Source organism: Sminthopsis crassicaudata, chromosome 4 (genome assembly GCF_048593235.1).
Source record: "Sminthopsis crassicaudata isolate SCR6 chromosome 4, ASM4859323v1, whole genome shotgun sequence".
In the NCBI taxonomy this organism is placed as follows: Eukaryota; Metazoa; Chordata; class Mammalia; order Dasyuromorphia; family Dasyuridae; genus Sminthopsis; species Sminthopsis crassicaudata.
The window spans coordinates 235,280,665-235,301,192 of NC_133620.1; positions in this window are offsets into that span (position 1 = coordinate 235,280,665).

The window sequence follows — 20,528 nt, forward strand, 5'->3', positions numbered from 1 at the left end:
TGCAAAACCTTCTGCTCCATACTTTTTTGTAACCTCTCTTCCCCCCTCCCCTCCCCTAGATGACAAGTAATTCAATATATGTTAAACATGTGCAATTCTTCTATACATATTTTCACAATTATCATATTGCACAAAAAGATCAGATATAAAAGGAAAAAATGAGAAATAAAACAAAATGCAGGCAAACAATAAAAAAGGTGAAAATACTATGTTGTGTTCCACATTCAGTCTCCACAATCTTCTCTGTGTGTGCAAATGACTCTCCATCAGAAAACTATTGGAACTGGCTGAATACCTTGCTGTTGAAAAGTTACATCCATCAGAATTAATCATAGTATAATCTTCTTGTTGTTATGTACAAAGTTCTCTTAGTTCTACTCCTTTCACTTAGCATCAATTCATTTAAGTCTCTCCAGGCCTTTCCTAAGTCATCCTATTGATCATTTCTTATAGGACAATATTGTTTCAGAATATGCATATAGCATATCTTATTCAATCATTCTTCAACTGATGGGCATGCACTCAATTTCCAGTTCTTTGCCACTATAAAAAGAGCTGTTACAAACATTTTTGCATATGTAGGTTCTTTTTCCTTGTTTTTGGTCTTTTTGGAAAACAGGCCCAGTAAAGACACTGCTGGATTAAAGGGTATGCAGTTTGATAGCTCTTTGGACATGGTTCCATATTACTCTCCAGAATGGTTGGATCAGTCCACAATTCCAGATTAAATATTCTTTAAGGAAAAAAAAGTTTACAATGTAGTCTTTCTTGTACTATCCAAATAATTCCATCTCTAAAGATTGAATTTTTATATCCCATCCATATTTTTTTCTTAATCAGTAACCTGGTTCTGAAAACTTGGAGTTCAAAAAAGTACAGCATCATGGTGACAGTTAAAAGACTAACTCAAAAGAAAGAAAGAAAGAAAGAAAGAAAGAAAGAAAGAAAGAAAGAAAGAAAGAAAGAAAGAAAGAAAGAAAGAAAGAAAGAAAGAAAGAATACTAACTCTAAAAGACTTGTTTTCAAATCCCATCCATGACATTGCCTATGAAACCTTTTCATGAGTCACTTAATATTTAGATGGATTATGAAGTAGATGGTCTCTGAGGTCCCTTCCAGTGCTAAATACATTTCCATGGTCTTATTTTATTTAAATCAATGATTTAAAATTTTCAAGAAAAGAAATGGCTAACAGAAAGATTAGAAATGCTAGAAAATATCTTCATCTGGATTATAAACAAATTCAAACATTTATAATATTTATAATATACCCATTATTCACAAGCACTATTTTTTAATAGAAGACTGCATCCAGAAAAAGAACTATGTAGATTGAATATAAACACATTCCATAATCACTTATTTTTTCTGTTGTTTTTTTTTCCTCTCCTGTGTTTTTGTGTGTGTATGTGTGTGTTTTTTACTCAAAGTTCTTTTTTTTTCTTTTTTTTTGGTCACAGATTTCAGGTGGACCAATTATTCTTATGTTTTCTCTTCCTGATCTGTTCTCCAGATCAGTTGTTTTTCTAATAAGATGTTTTATATTCTGTTCCATTTTTTCAATCTTTACACACACACACACACACACACACACACACACACACACACACATATATATAAAGCTTCACTGGCTTCCCCTTGCCTAATTTCCAAAGAGTTATTTTCATTTTTAAGAATCTATATCTCCTTTGCTTAATTTTTTTCCCATAATTTCCTTTTTTTCTTGGATTTTTTTTTCAGATTTTCCTCAATGCCTCTCATTTGATTTTTAAATTATTTTAAGTTATTCTATATTTTTTTTCTGGGCAGGAAGACATTTAACATTACTCTTTGGAGTAGAAGAAACATTTTTTACTTCAGTGCCCTCCTCTGAAGATGAACCCCAGTCTTTGCTATTCCCATAGTAAGTTTCTATGATTGACTTCTTGCTTCTTTTCTAATTCTTTTATTTTCAATAAGAAATATTAGTGTAAGCACTTTTAATTACTTTTGCTTTATTTTTGCATTCCCTTCAGAACTCCAAAACAAGAACTCCCCTCCCCTGCAAGTGCCAGCAGCCCAGGCCAACAATTTCTATACTCACCAGATGTGCTGGTTGTGTCTCTGCAGCACAGATGGGCCAGGCCTTGCTGGTCAATAGAGGGTTTACTCAGTCTTCCAGATCCAGAAAGTGAAAGTTTCTATGATTTCTGCCTAGGCTCCAGACAAACCCAGCTAGCCCTGGGGTCCCTACTTAATGTTTCTGCAGAGTTAGACAGCACTTTATACTGGCTAATCCCAACCTGAGGCCTTCTTCCAGATTTTCCTGGGTTGGGTCCTCCTGAACCAAGTTTTCTTGATTTTTCACCAGTTAACATTCACTATGAGGTGCAAATTAGTTCTGTTTGTGGGAAATCTGGAGAGCTTGAAATTTACTGATGTACTCTGCCATCTTCTCAGAATCGTTCTAGTCCAGTCTATTTAGCCAAACTGGTATTGTTTGTTATTGTCTTTACCTGATATTCCATTTGCCATCTCCATGTCTTTCCCGAGCTGTCACTATATATATAAAATACTCTTTCTTCTCAATTCTGCATCTTAGGATTCTTTCCAAGATGAAGATGATAGAGTCCCTTTGTCCTGTAAACTTATATTTTTGTAACTGTTTAGTCTTTTTAGTCATATTGGACTCGGTGACTCCATTTTTTGTTGCTTTAAAAAAAAATTCTTTTATTTTATTTTATTTTATTTTATTTTTTTTAGCAAAGACCCCAGGTTATGTCTAGTGGCACATTGCTAGTAAGTTTCTGAGACTGGATTTGAACTCAGAAAGAAGTAGGCCAGACTCCAGGCCCAGTACTCTGTGCACTATGGTGCCACCCAGCTGCCCAGTCCTCTAAACTAACCAGACCTTATCTAAAGTAATGTGTTCTATTCTGAACACTAAGTTTAAAAAGTACATTCTATCCTTCCAAGAGGGACATAGCCTAATGACATACAATTGTCACAAAACAGCCTAAAACAAAATAAAATAAAATAATTTTAATAATTTTAGATAAAGCCTAAATTTAATTACTATTCAAGTTCTTTCACAGTATCTATGGTGTCTAACTCTAATGCTTTAAACTGACAAGTTTTATGTGTTTTTATTAATAAAAAACACCAGCAATTTGTTCTTGTTTTTTAAATAGTGTCAAAATGTAGATTAATTTTAAGATGAATGACAGCTTTTATATTTTCTCAATAGTATTATCAGCTTAATCTGAAAGACTATGTATCATGATTTGAGATATCTCAAAGTAAAAAGAAGGGATTTTATTTGTTTTAGGTTTCCTCTAATACCTTTAACATTCCAAGAATTATTTTCCCTGTTTCTTTTACTAACGTTTTTATGTGGAACAAAACTTTCAAATGTAATAAACACTCAAATACTTGTTGGGATTAAAGCTCTAATGTGATGTTTCTAAGTTCTGTGAATAAAGGTGAAGACAGAACAGTATGAATAAAATTCTCCAAAACATCTATATCTCATGTACTTGAGGGACAGATATTCTTTGGCAGCTTTTGTTATGTGGGTGTATCAAATACATACGTATATGAATAGATAAGATCGATATTGTGTTTATTTATTTATGAACCAGTCATACTTCACAATATTCTAAGTTACATCAGGACAGGGCCTACAGCTTTTTTATCATTATTTTCCTGGACTGGGAATTACTCATCACTAACAATTTTTTTTTTTAATTTCGTTATTCTATGAGCTTTAATGGGAAAGAGTCGAAAATTGGAAGTTAATTTCTGATTAAGTTATAAAGGTGAAGCAATAAAACTTCATGGACAAAGCTTCTGCGTTCAGCCTTTACCAAATCTTGCTATCCATCTTTTTTTTTTTTTTTTTTTTCCCCTCTGTTAAAAATCTTGCAAGATAAAATCTATGTGTGTGGGGGAGGGTGTGGGTGGGTGGGTGTGTGAGTGTAAGAGAGAGAGAAAGAGAGAGTGAGTACATGATATTTTCCATAAAAATCAAGCTTCAGATGATCAGATGTCTTTTCTTATAGCTCATCAGAATGCAGGGCTCCCACTGACTTACTTCTCAGATCAACTTGGCAACCAGAAGAACAATGTTGTAAAAAGATACCCAAAGGACAAATGGAGTCTCATCTCAGTACCATCTGTCCAAGACATTTACTTACAGGTATTTTGTTGTCAATACCAACTTGAAATTTTATCTGTTTGAAGGAAGCAGATTTTGACTTGTGTAACATGTTTTTAGGAATTGAAATGCATACTTCTCTTTATTTATGGAATTATCAATATTCAGCAGGAAATAGGCTTGGTTGTGGTTGCTGTAAATTCTTTCTGATTTACACATAAAACAATATACTACATTTATATAGCACATTTCCTTTTCAAAGCTTTCCAAGCACTGATTGATTAATGATAGTTGCTGGAGAACAGGACTCATGGGAAGTAGTAAATGCTTACTGAAATATCCTGCCAAAGAACATCTGTCCCTCAAGTACATGAGATATAGATGTTTTGGAGAATTTTATTCATACTGTTCTGGCTTCACCTTTATTCACAGAACTTAGAAACATCACATTAGAGCTTTAATCCCAACAAGTATTTGAGTGTTTATTACGTTTGAAAGTTTTGTTCCACATAAAAATGTTAGTAAAAGAAGCAGGGAAAATTCTTGGAATGTTAAAGGTATTAGAGGAAACCTAAAACAAATAAAATCCCTTCTTTTTACTTTGAGATATCTCAAATTATGATACATAGTCTTTCAGATTAAGCTGATAATACTATTAAGAAAATATAAAAGCTGTCATTCATCTTAAAATTAATCTACATTTTGACACTATTTAAAAAACAAGAACAAATTGCTGGTGTTTTTTATTAATAAAAACACATAAAACTTGTCAGTTTAAAGCATTAGAGTTAGACACCATAGATATTGTGAATGAACTTGAATAGTAATTAAATTTAGGCTTTATCTAAAATCTGTCCATCACAGTCACAGTTATTATTCAACAACTAGACCAACTGCAGATTTTAAGGCCTTTAAAATGATAAGGCCAAGGCCAATCTATATGTTTGATAATTTCATGGTTATAAAAATAATGTTTTTAATGATCTGACCTTTTGCCCTGATATATAAAAAAAAAAAAAAACCCTCAGGAGAGATTTTTTTTTTTAAAGAATTTATTATAGAGCACCAAAGTAAAAATTAGCTGGTAGTTTGATCACCACCATAAGAATCAGCCAGGGAATTTGAACTAACAGCTTTAAAAAAACAATTTTTCATAATGAGAGAAAGACAAATCTAATAGGGACATATGTCCAAAAAGGGTATGAGCCATTGTATCTTAGCACTTCCCTAATTGCTAAGGATAGGAAAATGAAATTGGTGATAGATAAGGAGGATAAGATGAAAGCTCATATGACTTTGTGCAAAATAACAGTTAGGAAAAGGGGATCAAATGGACATGCTGCAGACCAACTAATGCTTACACCAACAGGTCCTCTCCTAAAAGACTAATTAATAAGAATGGGGGAGAATGTTAGTTTGGAAACAATGGAGGTTATTATAGAAATTTCAATAATGAGACAATAAATTTATAGCTGAAAAGGACTTTAAGGACCATATAAGTCAACACACCCCTTCTTTTACAGATGAGGAAACTTCATAAACCTTGAATTTTTTCAATTTTTTGTTAGTTTTAAATGATCTCAGGTGCCATCTCATTTAATCTACACCTAAACAAGAATCTATAATGTATTAAAGAAGTATTCTTGAAGATGTCCTCCTTCCAATCAGAGGAGACGCACTACTTCTCAAGGCAACCCACTATATTTTAGAACATATCTAATTGTTAGGAAATGTTGTTTTTGTTTTCCTAAATCAAGCCTACATTCACCTCTTTGCAAATTCTATTCATTGTTCCTTTCCTCTACATGATGGATTTTCAGATGCCTAAAGAAAGCAATCACCTCAGTTTTCAGTCCCTAGTCTTTTACTCTATAGGCTAAACATCCCCATTTTTTTTTTTCAAATCATCTATATGTGAAATGGTCTCATGATCCTTCACCATTCTTATTACCTACTCTTGAATATTCTCAAACTTATCTTTGTCTTTCATAAACTTTAGTGCTCAGAACTGAACATGGTACTCTATATACTTCTAGTGAGAGAAACAATTGATTTTTCTATTATTTGAATAATCAATTATAAATTAGGATTAAGTATTTTCCCTTCTATTTCTTTATCTGGGGACCAGGCCCCAATCATCCATCAGGCAATCTCTAAAGACATTGCTAATACATGAGATTATCCAAATCCTCTGAGTGCATGCTCTGTGATCTTGGGTGGGACCTCATCCAATTAGAAAGGCTTACAAACAGAATCTAATTTTGGTGAATTATTTTTCTTAGGAAATAAGTCTATGTTTTAGCAGCCCACTTCCCAATTGTGAATTAGTATAACTCAGTTTATGAAGGAGAAAAGCAAGTACAGTGGTGTGATTAGAATGGATTCCTTTATCCATATTTCTGGAATCAGCTGAGTCCCATGACCAAGTCACCTTCTCAGCAGGAAGAGCTGAAAACTTTTAACCCAACACTTCATTAATATTCATTAATATTATTACTCTCATTGATAATTCAAAAATCAGCATTGATTTTTCACCTGTCAAAATTACCACCTTTTCTGAAGGTATTTAAGAATTCAGTGATATCTGTGGTTTTATCTTTGGTTATCAAGAGAAACTACTGACTATGTTACATCTTATACTATGAAGTGATTTTTTAATATAAGTGTAGATCTTTACATTTAATCTTATAAAATTGTATTTTTATGTGGAAATATTTATAAAAGAATTACACATGTTTAACATACATTAGATTACTTGTTGTCTAGGGAGGAAATGGGGGGTAAAGAGGGAGAAAATTTTGGAATACAAAATTTGGAAAATTTTGCAAGGGAAATGTTGAAAATCTTTGCATGTATTTTGAAAATAAAAAGCTATTATTAAAAAAAAGAATAATGACCTCAAATATGTGAGGAAGTCACTTATACTTTCATTCAAGTCACAGGTAAAAATTTGAGAAAACACAGGACCACTTTTAATCTCCAGTAAAGGAGTTATTCCTTAACAGATTCCTCACTCCCCCCATTTCCACTTTGCTAAATCTCTATATCCCTATTCCCTTTATGTTACATATTCAAGATGAAGTTCAGGAAAGCTGCTAAAAATCCAGATGATTCAAAGAAAATAATTCCTCGGTTAAAGAGAGAGAACACTGTAAGACTGAGAACATGTGAGTAGATAAAAAAAATAAAAAGCAGTGGAGAAAACCAAGATAGTTTTCCAATTGATTAGATCTGACTTTATTTGTGTGGAAAGTGTGTTGTAATTGTGTTCATATATTTCCTAACTTTGCCTTGGCAGATAGACTCCAAAGTATTTTATATTATCAACAGTTATTTTAAATAGAATTTCTTTTTATATATCTTGCAGGCATTTGTTGGTAATATACAAAAATGCTGATGATTTCTGTAGATTTATCTTGTATCCTGCAACTTTTTAGTTGATTCTCTAGGATTCTCTAAGGATACCATCATATTATCTGCAAAGAGTGATCATTTGATTTCCTCATTACCTACACTAATTCCTTTAATTTCTTTTTCTTCTCTTATTGCCAAAGCTAAATTTTCTCATACAATATTGAATAGCAATGGTGATATTGAGTGACCTTGTTTCATCTCTGATCTTACCAGATCATACTGAATCATACTTCTTACTGGAAGTGGTTCTAGTTTATCCCCATTAGATATAATGTTTTTAAAGTTTGATAGTTTTAGAGATACTGTTGATCATTTTTAGGAAAACTTAGGAAAACTTCATGTATTCCTCTACTCTCTAGAATTTTTAATAGGAATGAGTATTGGGTTTTGTCAAATGCTTTTTCTGCATCTATTTTGATAATTATATGATTTTTGTTAGTTTGGTTATTGATGTAGTTAATTATGCTATTCGTTTCCTTAATATTGAACCAGCCCTGCATTTGTAGTATCAACACTACTTAGTCAAGATTTATTATCCTGAGCAAAACTCACTGTAATCACTTTGCTAATATTTTACTTAAGATTTTTGAACCAATATTCATTTGAGGAATTGGTCTATAAGTTTCTTACTCTGTTTGGACTCAACTTGGTTTAATTATCTACACCATATCTGTATCCTAAAAGCAATTTGGTAGGACTCCTTCTTTCCCTATTTCCCAAATAGTTTATATAGTATTGGAATTAATTGTTCTTTAAATGTTAGGTAAAATTAACATGTAAATCTGTCTGGCCTTGGAGATTTTTTTCTTAGGTAGTTGATTAATAGCTTGTTCAATTTCTTTTTCTAAAATGGGACTATTTAAGTAATTTATTTCCTCTTCTATTAATCTGGGCAATCTATATTTTGTAAGTATTTGTCAATTTTGCTTAAATAATCAGATTTAGTTGGGCTAAATAACTCCATATTATTGTTCTAATTTCCTCTTCATTGGTAGAAAGTTCTCCCTTTTCCTTTTTGATATCAACAATTTGATTTTTGTCTTTTTTTTTTAACTAACTCTGCATTTCCCACCATCTTTTTTCCCAAAAATTAAACTTTTCCCTTTCCTTCCTCCTTTTCCCTCTTTCCCTCTATTATACTTGACTCCTTCATCCCTCAAACATTCCTGCCTTTTTATAGTCCTTCCCACTTTCTTATTCCTTTCCCATTATACTTTTGTTCTCCCTTCTATTAGCTTCCTCCTTTCCCTTATGCTTTCCCCTCTTACTTACCTATAAGATGAGACAAGTTTCTCTGTGTAGCTAAATATATCTGATATTCTCTCTTTAAGCTAAATCTGATGAGGGTTAGATTCATACAATGCTCATCCTCCTCCCCTCCGCCCATTCTTTTCCTCAATAGGAATAGATCTTTTTTGCTTCTTCAGGAGATGTAATTTACCTCATTATATTTCCACTTTCCTCTTCTTCTTCCAGTATAATCCCTTTTCTATCTTGAGTTTCCTTTTATAACATCACAATAAAATCCCAATTATACCTCTAAGTATACCCATAACAGAGATACAGATCTCAAGAGTTGTAGAGATGTGTAAACTTACATGTAGAGATATAAACTTTTCAACTTTTAAAAGAAAGTTATTGTTTTCTTTTTTTTAACTTTTATGTTTCTCTTGAGTTCTGAATTTGAGATCAAATTTTCTGATCAACTTTGGTTAATTGTATTTTTGTTAATTTTAATTTTGTTAATTGTTCAGTTATTTGATCTGATGTTGATCTGAAAGATGCCAAAAAGAGCTTGGATAAAGATCTATCTATTATCTGCCATTTGGTTCTGCCCCCCCCCCCTGCTTATTTTTATCTACTGCACTATATGAGTCTTCTGTGCTTAGTATTATCACCTATCCCATGCCTAACTCAAATTGAACACTGAGCATTTTTTGCCCTCAACTCTGTAGATACATAGACTTTGTGTTAAGTGATTTTTTTTTCTTCCTTCTCTTCTCTCTCTCCATCCAGGTGAGAAATTTAATAGGTAAATGAGAGTGAAGAAGCAGAAACCAGCCCAACAAATGAAAAGGATTCCAACTTACTCTTGGCCAAGTGGCCTGAGTTCAGAGCAAATGGGTATCTCTGGGAAGGATATTGCATATATAATTCCTTGTTAACTTCTGCAGTAGTCCTTTCATTTACATGGTTACATAGGTAACTATGTTGAAAACTTGAAGATGCTTAGAAAAATTTAGTTATTATTTATAAAGTTTGAGTTTGGTGAAAAAAAATTTACTGTAAAATCAAGGAAGAAAGCAATCATAATGCTACAGACATACACAGTATACCCCATTTTAAAACTTACAGAGATTTTTTGATTGTTGAGTATCACTGAACATTCCCTCAAATCAATATTCTGAAGTCTTATGATGTTAAAATGAAATGAGCTAGAAAATAATAGGTGGTTCAAAGTAGCGGCAAGATAGATTAGAAATGTGACAGCTTTGAATTAAGGATACCTGACCTGACAAAGCATTGAAAAAACAGAGAATGAAAGTCTCTTTATTTGGACATAATTCCTATAACTGTGTGTTAAATAAAATAGGTTATTCTGAACTTAAAACACTGGTATAAAGGAAGAAGATCCAGTGGGAAAGGGATGGAGAGGATAAGATTTCTCTCAATTCATAAATAACAATCTCAGGCCAAATATTCATAGATGATCAAAACTATCTATAATAGATGCTTTAGGGCAGGGACTGTTCATTTTTATCTCTTTATCTGCCTCATATTTCCATCAACAATAACTGCAATATGTATACACATAATTATCATAAAGGTTTTATATATGCAAGAAAATATACATCAATAAAAGCTTTGTTTTTTTGGATAGTAATCTTGTGATAAAATCCTAAATTCAACACATTGTTTTCTGTTTATTTGATCAAATGCATGCATTGTTTTTGACTTACTTTCCTCAAGTACTATTTTCACATCCTCATCCAGCACATGAAGTACTTGATATAAAATAATAAGGCCAAATATGTTGTTATCCCAGACATTGAAAATCAAAATAGATTAGTAGAAGCATGCTAGCAAATTTTCTCCATTTCATTGTGTTTGTTCTCATCCATAAATGCTCATTAATATAGCTTATAAGGCTATCACATCATTCCCTCTACAAGTTCATTTTCCCCTCCATTGCCTTTCAGTATTTATGAAGTTATGCTCTCAGTAATATTCCATGAACTTCCCAAATGTTTTGTGACTGAGGTTGTCCCCTAAACTAATTAATTTTTTGGCTGCCATATCTCTACTTTAGACAAAGAGATCAAGTATTTACAGAAAGAATTTCCAGGCTCTTTGTTGTGACAATTCTTTTTTATGTTAAATTTCTCCAATATATGCTGATAAATCTCTATTTTTTTGCTTTAATTTCTTAGAGATAATAACATTTAAATGTCACATTAAAGATGTTATGATTGAATGTAGTATTTTCTTATAGTTCTCTTTTCTTCTAATGTGGTATTAATTTTAACCTTTGCTCTAATTAGTTGAGAGTCTAACTATAAACATAGAGCTGAGAGCAAAATGATTTACAGACTGTTACCTGTCATTTTTTGTATATTAGGTTATGATCATCTTTAATTTTATGAAGAAATGCAATTTGATGCTTGTCATGTTTAGATATTACTGTTTCTCATCTTAAATAAATTATTCATGATTACAGTCTAAGCCTTTTCCAGTGTTTTTCTAAATCATGAACTCTGATAATTATGAAATTCACAATATGAATGTTATAGTTATATTTTGATTCTGTAGCTATTATTTGTTTCATATTTGTTAAAGAGGGGATTTCAACATGGAATCATAAGAGTAAGTGGTCCTAAAGGGTATGAATACAATTCCCATATTAAAGTCTGATATCTGGAATTATGAACTACCCTAGACACGTAGATTTCACAAACATGCATCTGCATGCATCTGCTCACTCTTCCCTACAGTTACTATGTAAATTGACAAGTGAGTATAACTATTATATTTTCATTTTCCTGTTTTTGCCTGTTATTGAATAAATGCTATGATTATTTCTATTTCACATTGTCATTTAGAAAATGGATGCACTGTGAATAATTATTTAGTGTAAGTAGAAAACACTAGTTGGGGCTTAAGAGCTACAGTGACCAATTCTAGGAAATTCCTCTTCTCCTCAACATAAAAACATGTAATCACATGATAATTATTCCTAGCACTCTGAAAAACTAGAATAATAGCCATATACAAACACCATCTTTATCTACTCAGGCCAACTCAAGAAGAAATGGGGAGTATCTGTCAACTACCACTCATCGACTACATTTAGAATGGTAAGGTTAGATTGCATGATTTAGAATAGCTCTAAATCTATAGCTATTACTATTTTCCTCATCTGGAAGAAAGGGAAAATACTAATTGTACTTCTTGTCTTCTAAGTGTTGTTGTACAGAATTGCTGCATAATAATTAACTAACTATGCAAACAATTATTAATTTCTCCTAACAAATGACTCTTGGATTCTCTTACCATATAAAAGGAGCCCTGAAAGAGACCATGGTTTAAAAAAATATTAAAAATTAAACTCACAAAAGCAAAATTCTATGGTACTTTTATCTTTGGAAATAAGATACAGTGAATAGAATTCTAGAAATGGCACCATTAGAAACTAGGTTTTGTTCTTCTTTCAGATATTATACACTCAAACTCTTGGGTTCTCTGTAATATAAGAAAAATTAAAGATATAATCTGCCTCACAGAAAAATTGTGAAGAAAATGCTATATTAATGTGATTTCCTTGAGGGTACAGACTGTTTTGTTTTTTTCTTTGTAATCCCAGGGCTTAGCACAATGTCTGGCATATACTATGATCTTAATAAATGTTTGTTGATTGATTGAATGCAAAGTATTTTATTCCCATTCTTGATCCAAAAAGGCAAAAAGAAGATGAAAGAAAATTTTCTTCCTGATCATTCTTTTCCTTGCTCTTATTCTTTTCTTCTTCTCTCTTAGTCACTATTTTTTTCTTGCCGTCTTCCATTTCCTCCTTTCTTTCCTTTCTTTCTTTCTTTTGCAGTTCCTTCTTCCTTCCCTCTTCCCTCTTTTTTCTTCCTTTCTTCCTCCTTTAAAGCACTTTTTATCTATCCTTGACAAGACTTCCAAAATATCTTCCAGAAGTCAAGATGACAAAGTAAGAAATTAATTGCTTCAATTGTACCATATTCACCTGCAGGCAACCATAAAAGAGTGCCACAAGACAAATCCTGGAATGGTAGACCCAGCAAGGAGACAGGATGAAATAATCTGTTAGCCCAGAAAACTTGGATAAACAGAAGGAGTTAGTCCTACTCAGGTAAGGAAGAGGGAGGCAGGCAAAATTCAAGACAGAAAGCTTCAAAGCGAGCTGGCAGCAAGCAGGAAATTCTGAACCTCAGTGTGATGGAGCTGGAGAGTGTCAACATTAAGACTCTGCCATGTACCTTGGTAGAGAGAAGGGAAGTGGAAGATTCCAGTTCTGGAAATCACATACTGCAGTATAGTCCTGGATTGGGTAAGCATCATCAAGCAACAAGACATCTGTCTTCTTGGCCAAAGCCCCAGTCAAGCATGAGTTCTAGCTTCCATGAGTTTTGGTGGTGCCCCAGAGACTACTAGAAATGAGGGTCCACCAAAGGCCTCAGAGCAACATCAGTTAAAGCACTAGTTAAAACACCTAAGACCTGCAGCTTCTAAACAGGGAATAAAGATCAAATTTAAAAGAAAAGGAAAAAAAAAAGATGAGAAAAAAAGGTTAAAAATAAGAATCTGACCATAGAAAGTTATTGCGGGAATAGCTACAAGGAAGACCAAGACACAAATTCAGAAGATTACAACACTATCAAAATACTTGTGGGAGAAACCCCAAAGAAAATTGGGAAATGGTCTCAAGCACAATTATATGTACCTGCATACATGATTCAAATACTATATTAAATTATTTGCCTTCTCTAGGACTCTGTGAAATACATAAAAGTCTACAAGGGAATTCTAACAAACATCTCTGTAATGGAATAATTGGGATATCTCAACTTGCAAAAGTTCATGGGGGTTATTTTTCCTCAAATTAATTATTTTTACTCCCCAAGCAGAAGTTAACAATTACTTTCTAATAACTAAATAGAAAAAATAAATAAATGTATATGTGTGTATGTATATGAACTAGAAAATTGGAATGGACCTCAGAGGCCAATTAGTTCTAATTACCCATGAAAGAAATTCCCATTATAACCTACCTGATAATTAGCCATACAAAGAGGCTGATAATTAGTCATATAAGTTTCTTTGAAAGCCTTCAAATAAAAGAATACAACATTTCTTGAGGCAGCCTATTTCTTTTTTACAGCTTAAATTGTTAGGAATTGTTCCTCCCGATATCAAGCCTATATGTGAGTCTTTATAATGGCCCACACATAGTTCTTTATTTTGCTTTCTGAGCTCAAACGAACAAGTCTAAACTCTTATTTATTTAGCAAACTTTCAAATATTTCAAGGAAGATATAAAGCTCTAACCCATCTTCTCTTTTCTAAGTTTAAAATGCACTCTTTTCTCAATCAATTCTCCTATGACTTCGGCTCAAAATGCTTCATTCTCCTAACTATCCTCCTGTGAACACTCTCCAGCTTAGCAATGCCTTTCTTAAACCTTGAACAGAATACCCTAAATGATAATTGGCAAAGACAGAGTACAAAATGACTTGCTTTATTCCACCATCATCCCTCCACACCTTTGCTGGAAACTATACCTTTCTTCATAGAGCTTCAACTTAACATTCATCAATATTTAATCCATCAACAAGTATCATTAAGTTCCTCCTCTATGCCAATTCTTCTAATAGACTATGGATCATAAACCTGATATTCCTTCTTTCTATTATTTTTCTAAGAAGGCACAAATCTTAATCTTTTCACAAATGCTTCATTTTTTCTAAAGTCCCATCATTTTATTTCCATTATGGCAAAGTGCTTTGTATTGAAATGCAACAACATAATGTGACTATGGTACTGTTATACAGTTCAAATAAACATTAAGTGAAGTGGAATGAAGATTTTATTTGGAAAAATATGGAATGTCATGTTTGTACAATAACCATATTATGGATTCATATTTTTGTTGTTTCTTCATGAGGAAATTCATAGTGTTTATTGATCCATTCTAATAATATTTTACTTTTCTCACTTGCCCCCAGAAGACCACTTAACATTTATCTTAGTATCTAAATTTACTGGTTTCATGAATTTTTTCCAACATATTGAACCTGCACAAAGATTTTCTCTTCTTTAAAGCAAACACAATTTCATATTTTCATTTTTTAGGATTTAGGAAAATATTTGTCACTCAATCACAAGTTGACAATGAAATAATCACCTAACATATGATTTACTAATTTGAAATAATAATTTGTAGAAATGAATTTTTTCTTTGCCTTTTTTTTCCTAGGATAAATTTGTGTTTTCTTGAAGGAGAATGCAACTAATTTTTATATGACCATAGAAAAAGTCATTCCATCTATTAGCACTAAATAACTTAAGTAACTGTCAGGTTCAAGGAACTACTCTGACTTCTTTTCCTTGTTGGCTTGATTATGTTGATAACCTACCAATTTCCAAGAGCCAAAATGACAGACTCTCAGTAAATATTGGCTTTTGCCAAGTAGAGGATTTTCATATGCTCATATGGAAGCATGGATCAAATCCCATATCTGACTCCTTCCACTTCCACCGATGAAAACCCACTGATCCTTCTTGGTATAACTCCAATTTCTACTTCCTTTCTGCAACTTTTCCTGATCTTTCTGATGAAGTTTGCATCCTCTCTTCCATGAACTTCCATAATTCATTATTTATGCTTATGGTGACAATTCCTATTGCCTTAACTTGTGTTGGAACTGGATTGCATGTTCCCCGGGGGTAGAAATTTACTCCATCTTCTGTTCTCCAGGGTGATTTTTTTTTCCATGAGGAGTAATTAACAGATGGTTAATTGAATTGAATTGAATTGAACATCATAATATGGATGGGATAACTATTTAAAAGATTATTTAGAGAATACTATTTTTTGGAATCCATAGATAAATGATTATCAACAATGAGGTTACTCATGGTTGTGCAATGGGACAAGTCTGGGAATTAAAAGATAAATGTTTGAGTCTTGGATCCATCTGATACTTATTAGTTGTGTGAGTATAGTCTAGCCAGAACTTTAATTTCTTTATCAGCAAAATGAAAATAATGTAATATGGTCTTCAAAATCATGGAAAACACATATCAAAATGAGTAGCTCTTAACTAGAAACATGCACAGTATTTCATATATAAAAGGCTTATAATAAATGTGCAAACTGAAAAGCAAGTACAATAAATTACTTAGTTATCTATTTTTTCTCTTTTATATACTTACTATATTCTACCATATTCTAATACAATTTGTGGGGTATGTGTTGCTAACAGCTTCTAATTCTTTGCCTAGCTTGTGACAGGAAAATTTTCTGGTAGATATACCCTTTACTTCTGCCTGATACCTGTCTGATTTCTGTTTTTTTCCCCTAGAGTTCCCTCATACCTGAATCTTCAATATTCAAACTTTCCAGCATCATTAATTAGTGTTTCTCTATCTATGAAGTTAGTGGTAAGAAACTAATTAGGTGCATCTGAGAAAGACTGCCCCTCATTAGAAAAAATCCTTAGCCACTTACTACATTTCTAAGTAGCCTTGCTATGTGGGAGATGACCAGATGTGCCTGTACCAAATTGGAAACATAGAATCACAGATATAGAGTTTGAAGTGATCTCAGAATCCTCTAATACAAGATATCCTTTTTCCTATGCCCACAATGGAAATTATACATTATAGATCTATGATATATATATATATATATATTTATGAGATCTTTTTCTTCCTTTCAAGCGCCATCTTTTACATTAAACCTTTCCCAGTCCTATCAACTTCTAATGCCCCCTCCCCTTCAAATATTATAATATATAGATATAGAAAGATATAATTGTTTAGTTTGTGTTAATTTTTATATTATATGTTCTTCCATGTAGGAATTGTTTCATTTTCATCCATTGCATATGTATTTTCCAGTGCCTACATTAGTCTACATTGCTTAACATGGAGGGAGTACTTAATAAATGCTTATTGATTTATAATGAATGGAGGCCTGAGATGCTTAACTAACTTGTCCTTCACACAATAAACAATACAGGAGGAAAAAAGAGTCTACCCTCATGTGGGCTCCAGGTAAGGGGAAGTACTTCTTATTGACTTATTTGTATCCCTTTCCTCATGCTGCACTCTGAATATCATTTCACCTGAAGCCCCTACATCCTTCCTTCAAATATTTATTCCACTCCTCCAGCAAATTGAACATTTATGTGAACCAAAGGAAATTTACCGCCCCCCTTCTTCTTTTTGTGCCTTTGGGTATCTCAAAGTAAACCATAAGTCTTCCATTGTGTGAGTGAAAGCATTCTGAATAAAGTCCTATTCGTTTTAGTATTTTAACTACTTTCTTCTGTAAAACCTAAGTCCCCCCCCCCAAAAAATATATATATATGATATTGTACAGATTACATTAAGAAGTTAACTTCTCAGTAAATCTAATTAGAACATTGTAAATATATAAAAGAAGTAAAAAGCTTAGAGATCATCCCTTTATTGTGCTTGCTATTCAATTTGCACACTAATTATGTTCCTTTTATATACAAAATACTGTGCACGTTTCAGATTAAGAGCAACTCATATTGACATTCATGCTTTTGAAGACACTATGATCTTTTTTCCACAATGAGTTCTATAAACACTGGCAAGAAATTAAACTAATAATTTACACATGATAGTGGATAAATTCTTCTGGCCAAAATTGTATCATGCAATTAAATGGGCAGTGCATTGGGTTAATTCATCTGTATATACTTTGGAAATATGCACTGATGATGAACAAAGATCCCAGCCTAGAATTCAATAGAAGTACTGGCTAGACTATATTTGGGAAATTACATGATATCTCAAATTAATCTCTGGCTTGAATGTTTTTTTCATCACTAGTCTGCCACTTATCATACATTTATGTATATTAAGAATATATGATAAGAAATGTCAATCAGTCAGTCAAGTACCAGAAGTGAGAAACAACAGATGAACAGCCCAGAAGTAGCAATGATACACTTGAACTGTGAAAAGATCTACAAGAAAGTATATAATCATCAATGAAGTCTTCATGGAATAAGAAGATGTGTAGTATTGGCTTGCACTGATGATAGGAAATTATAGATGATATTATAGCAGCAAAAAATAAAGAAAATTATTTTCCTGAAAGGCTGTAAGCTCCATGAGAATAATAACTATATCCTTTTATCTCCTATAACCGTTTATACTATTATTTGAACATAGAAGAAAAAAAGCCTGTAGTAAATGGTGGATGAATTTGTTGCATTTAAATGTTCCCCAAATGGGATGGAATTCTAAAATTTAAATTCTAAAAAATATAAAGATATAAAAGATATAAAATTCTAAAAGAGAAAAAGGAGTTTAATTTCTTTTAATGTTTTATTCCCCAGTAAAATATAAGGTCCTGAAGACATAGACTGTTTCATTTTTGTCTCTATATCCCCTTAACTCAATTCCTGGCACATGAGGGACAGTTAAAGAGTACTTATCAAATCAAATCAACTAGCATTTACTAAGTATCAACTATGGGCCAGGCACTGTGAGAAATGTTGATGAATTAAGTTTAATTATGATTTTCTGATTTTGATATGCAATGGACGGATTAAGAAATACAGAACATTTTTTTCCTGATCTTTCCAGATAAATTACATTTTCTCCTGATTTATCTGTCTGGGAGCATTCATAGCTCAAAGAAAATAAAACCAAACTGAATCAATGCCTTGGTAGTATTCCTTTATTAGAGAATATGTGTGAAGACTCCAAGAGTATTAAGTAATACAAAGTTGAAAGTGTTGCTATCATTTATAAAACAGGGAAATTGTAATCCTCCAAGCATTAGCTGATAAACCATTGTCTATAAAGTAACTGTTCATTATTCAACATTCATCCAGGATCAATATCTAAGAGAAGTCAAAATGTTTTGACAGGCAACCCCCCCCCAAAAAAAACAGCCACAACAAAAACCACAAAACCTCATATCCATTTGATACACACACACACACACACATACACACACACACACACACATACAAAATAAGCACTAATATCACTTTCAGATTAGTCTTGCATCTATATAGAAAATGTTTCTAAGAGGTAACTGTTATGAATTGTTATATTACTTTAATTGGAAGAGAAGAATTTTGTAGTTATGATTAAAATATAATATTACTATAAGCAGTTTCTCCACTGTCAAATAGATTGCCCAGGCAAACTAAATTGAATATTTTCATACAAATAGAACAAATTTGAACATATCCCACAGTTAAATAGAAAAAGCGCTAGTGGGTGAATAAGCAAGAAATCAAAGAATAAGGTCTTGCTTTTCTCAGGAGATTTTTGAAGGCACTGGTTCTATTTCAATAATCCCATCTCTCAAGTAATGAAAGAGCCCTACATTTAATAAAAATTTCTATTAATTTACTTTTATGGATAGCTTGATGAAATTTAAGTATTTGCCATTGAATCATCTTTATTCATGGGGAGAATAAATTGCCTTCAGAAAAGAATAGATAGCCCTGGCCAGTTCTATCAAAGTAGAAGTAATTTGTGACCTTGGAAAAGTCATCTGATTTTACTAGGCCTGTTTCCCTATCTGAAAAATTCAGTAACTACCCCACAGATTTGTAAAGGAAGTACTTTATACCTCATAAAGTACTGCAAAGTCTCATTTAGAGGTGGAAGAAATTTCAGATGCCATCTAATCCAAACTATTTGTTTTATTGATGAGGAACCTTAAAATTAAATAATTCACTAAACCTCACAAATTACTTAAGAGCCTAAGCTAGAACCCACTAGTGTTATGTATTCTTTTCAAGGGTAATTTATTCACAGTTGGGGGTAGCTATGGCTCAATAAATGACAAAATACAGAAATATGAGTTATCATTATTTTTATTTTTTGTTTTGGAGGGGATTAGTCCATGTCAATGTATAATTATTTTTTTTTCATGGATCATTCATTCCCTTAGTGAAAAGGCTGGGAAAATATATTCAAGCTACTTCCTTTCATACCAGTCTATTTCCATATCTAGAATCTCATTTCAACAATCATATTTTCTCTCTTGAATGGGAAAATTTTACAAATTAAAAAAAAGAAAGGTAGCATTTTCTTATTTTTATATTTCTAAATCTATGTATGCCAGAAGCAGTTTGTACAATATGTTTGTACTTATTTTGAAATTTGGAGAAAACCTTTAGTGCACTATTGAGTGTTGTAATAGATAAAAGAGAAAAATAGAACTATTTAAAAAGTTTTAAATTCATCCAATTTTCTTCTTTTCTTTGATACAGTGGAAAAACATTAGATATTTAGGAATATATATGTGTTTAGATAGATAGATAGATAGATAGATAGATAGATAGATAGATAGATAGATAGATATAAATCTTTAAAGTTGAAAGGAATCTTAGAGATAATTGCATCTAACCTATAGCAATTAACAGATAAGGAAACTAAGGGCAGGAGATGTAAAGTGTCTGGTATAGTCAAAAATGAGTAAGAGTATGAGACAAGATTCATACCTCGGTTTTCCTAATTCTAAGTCCAAGACTTTATCCATTATAGCATATGTGGCCTAGTCTTGTATGCTGCCCAGATTAAAATGTAATTGGGAAATAGTTAACAAAATAATTAATATAAAATAAAACATAATGTTAACATGGGGCTTTCTAAATCAATGTGTACTTACAGATATCCTTATGTACTATCTGTTGGCCCTTGTTTTTATTTAAGTTTGAGACCACTATAGTAC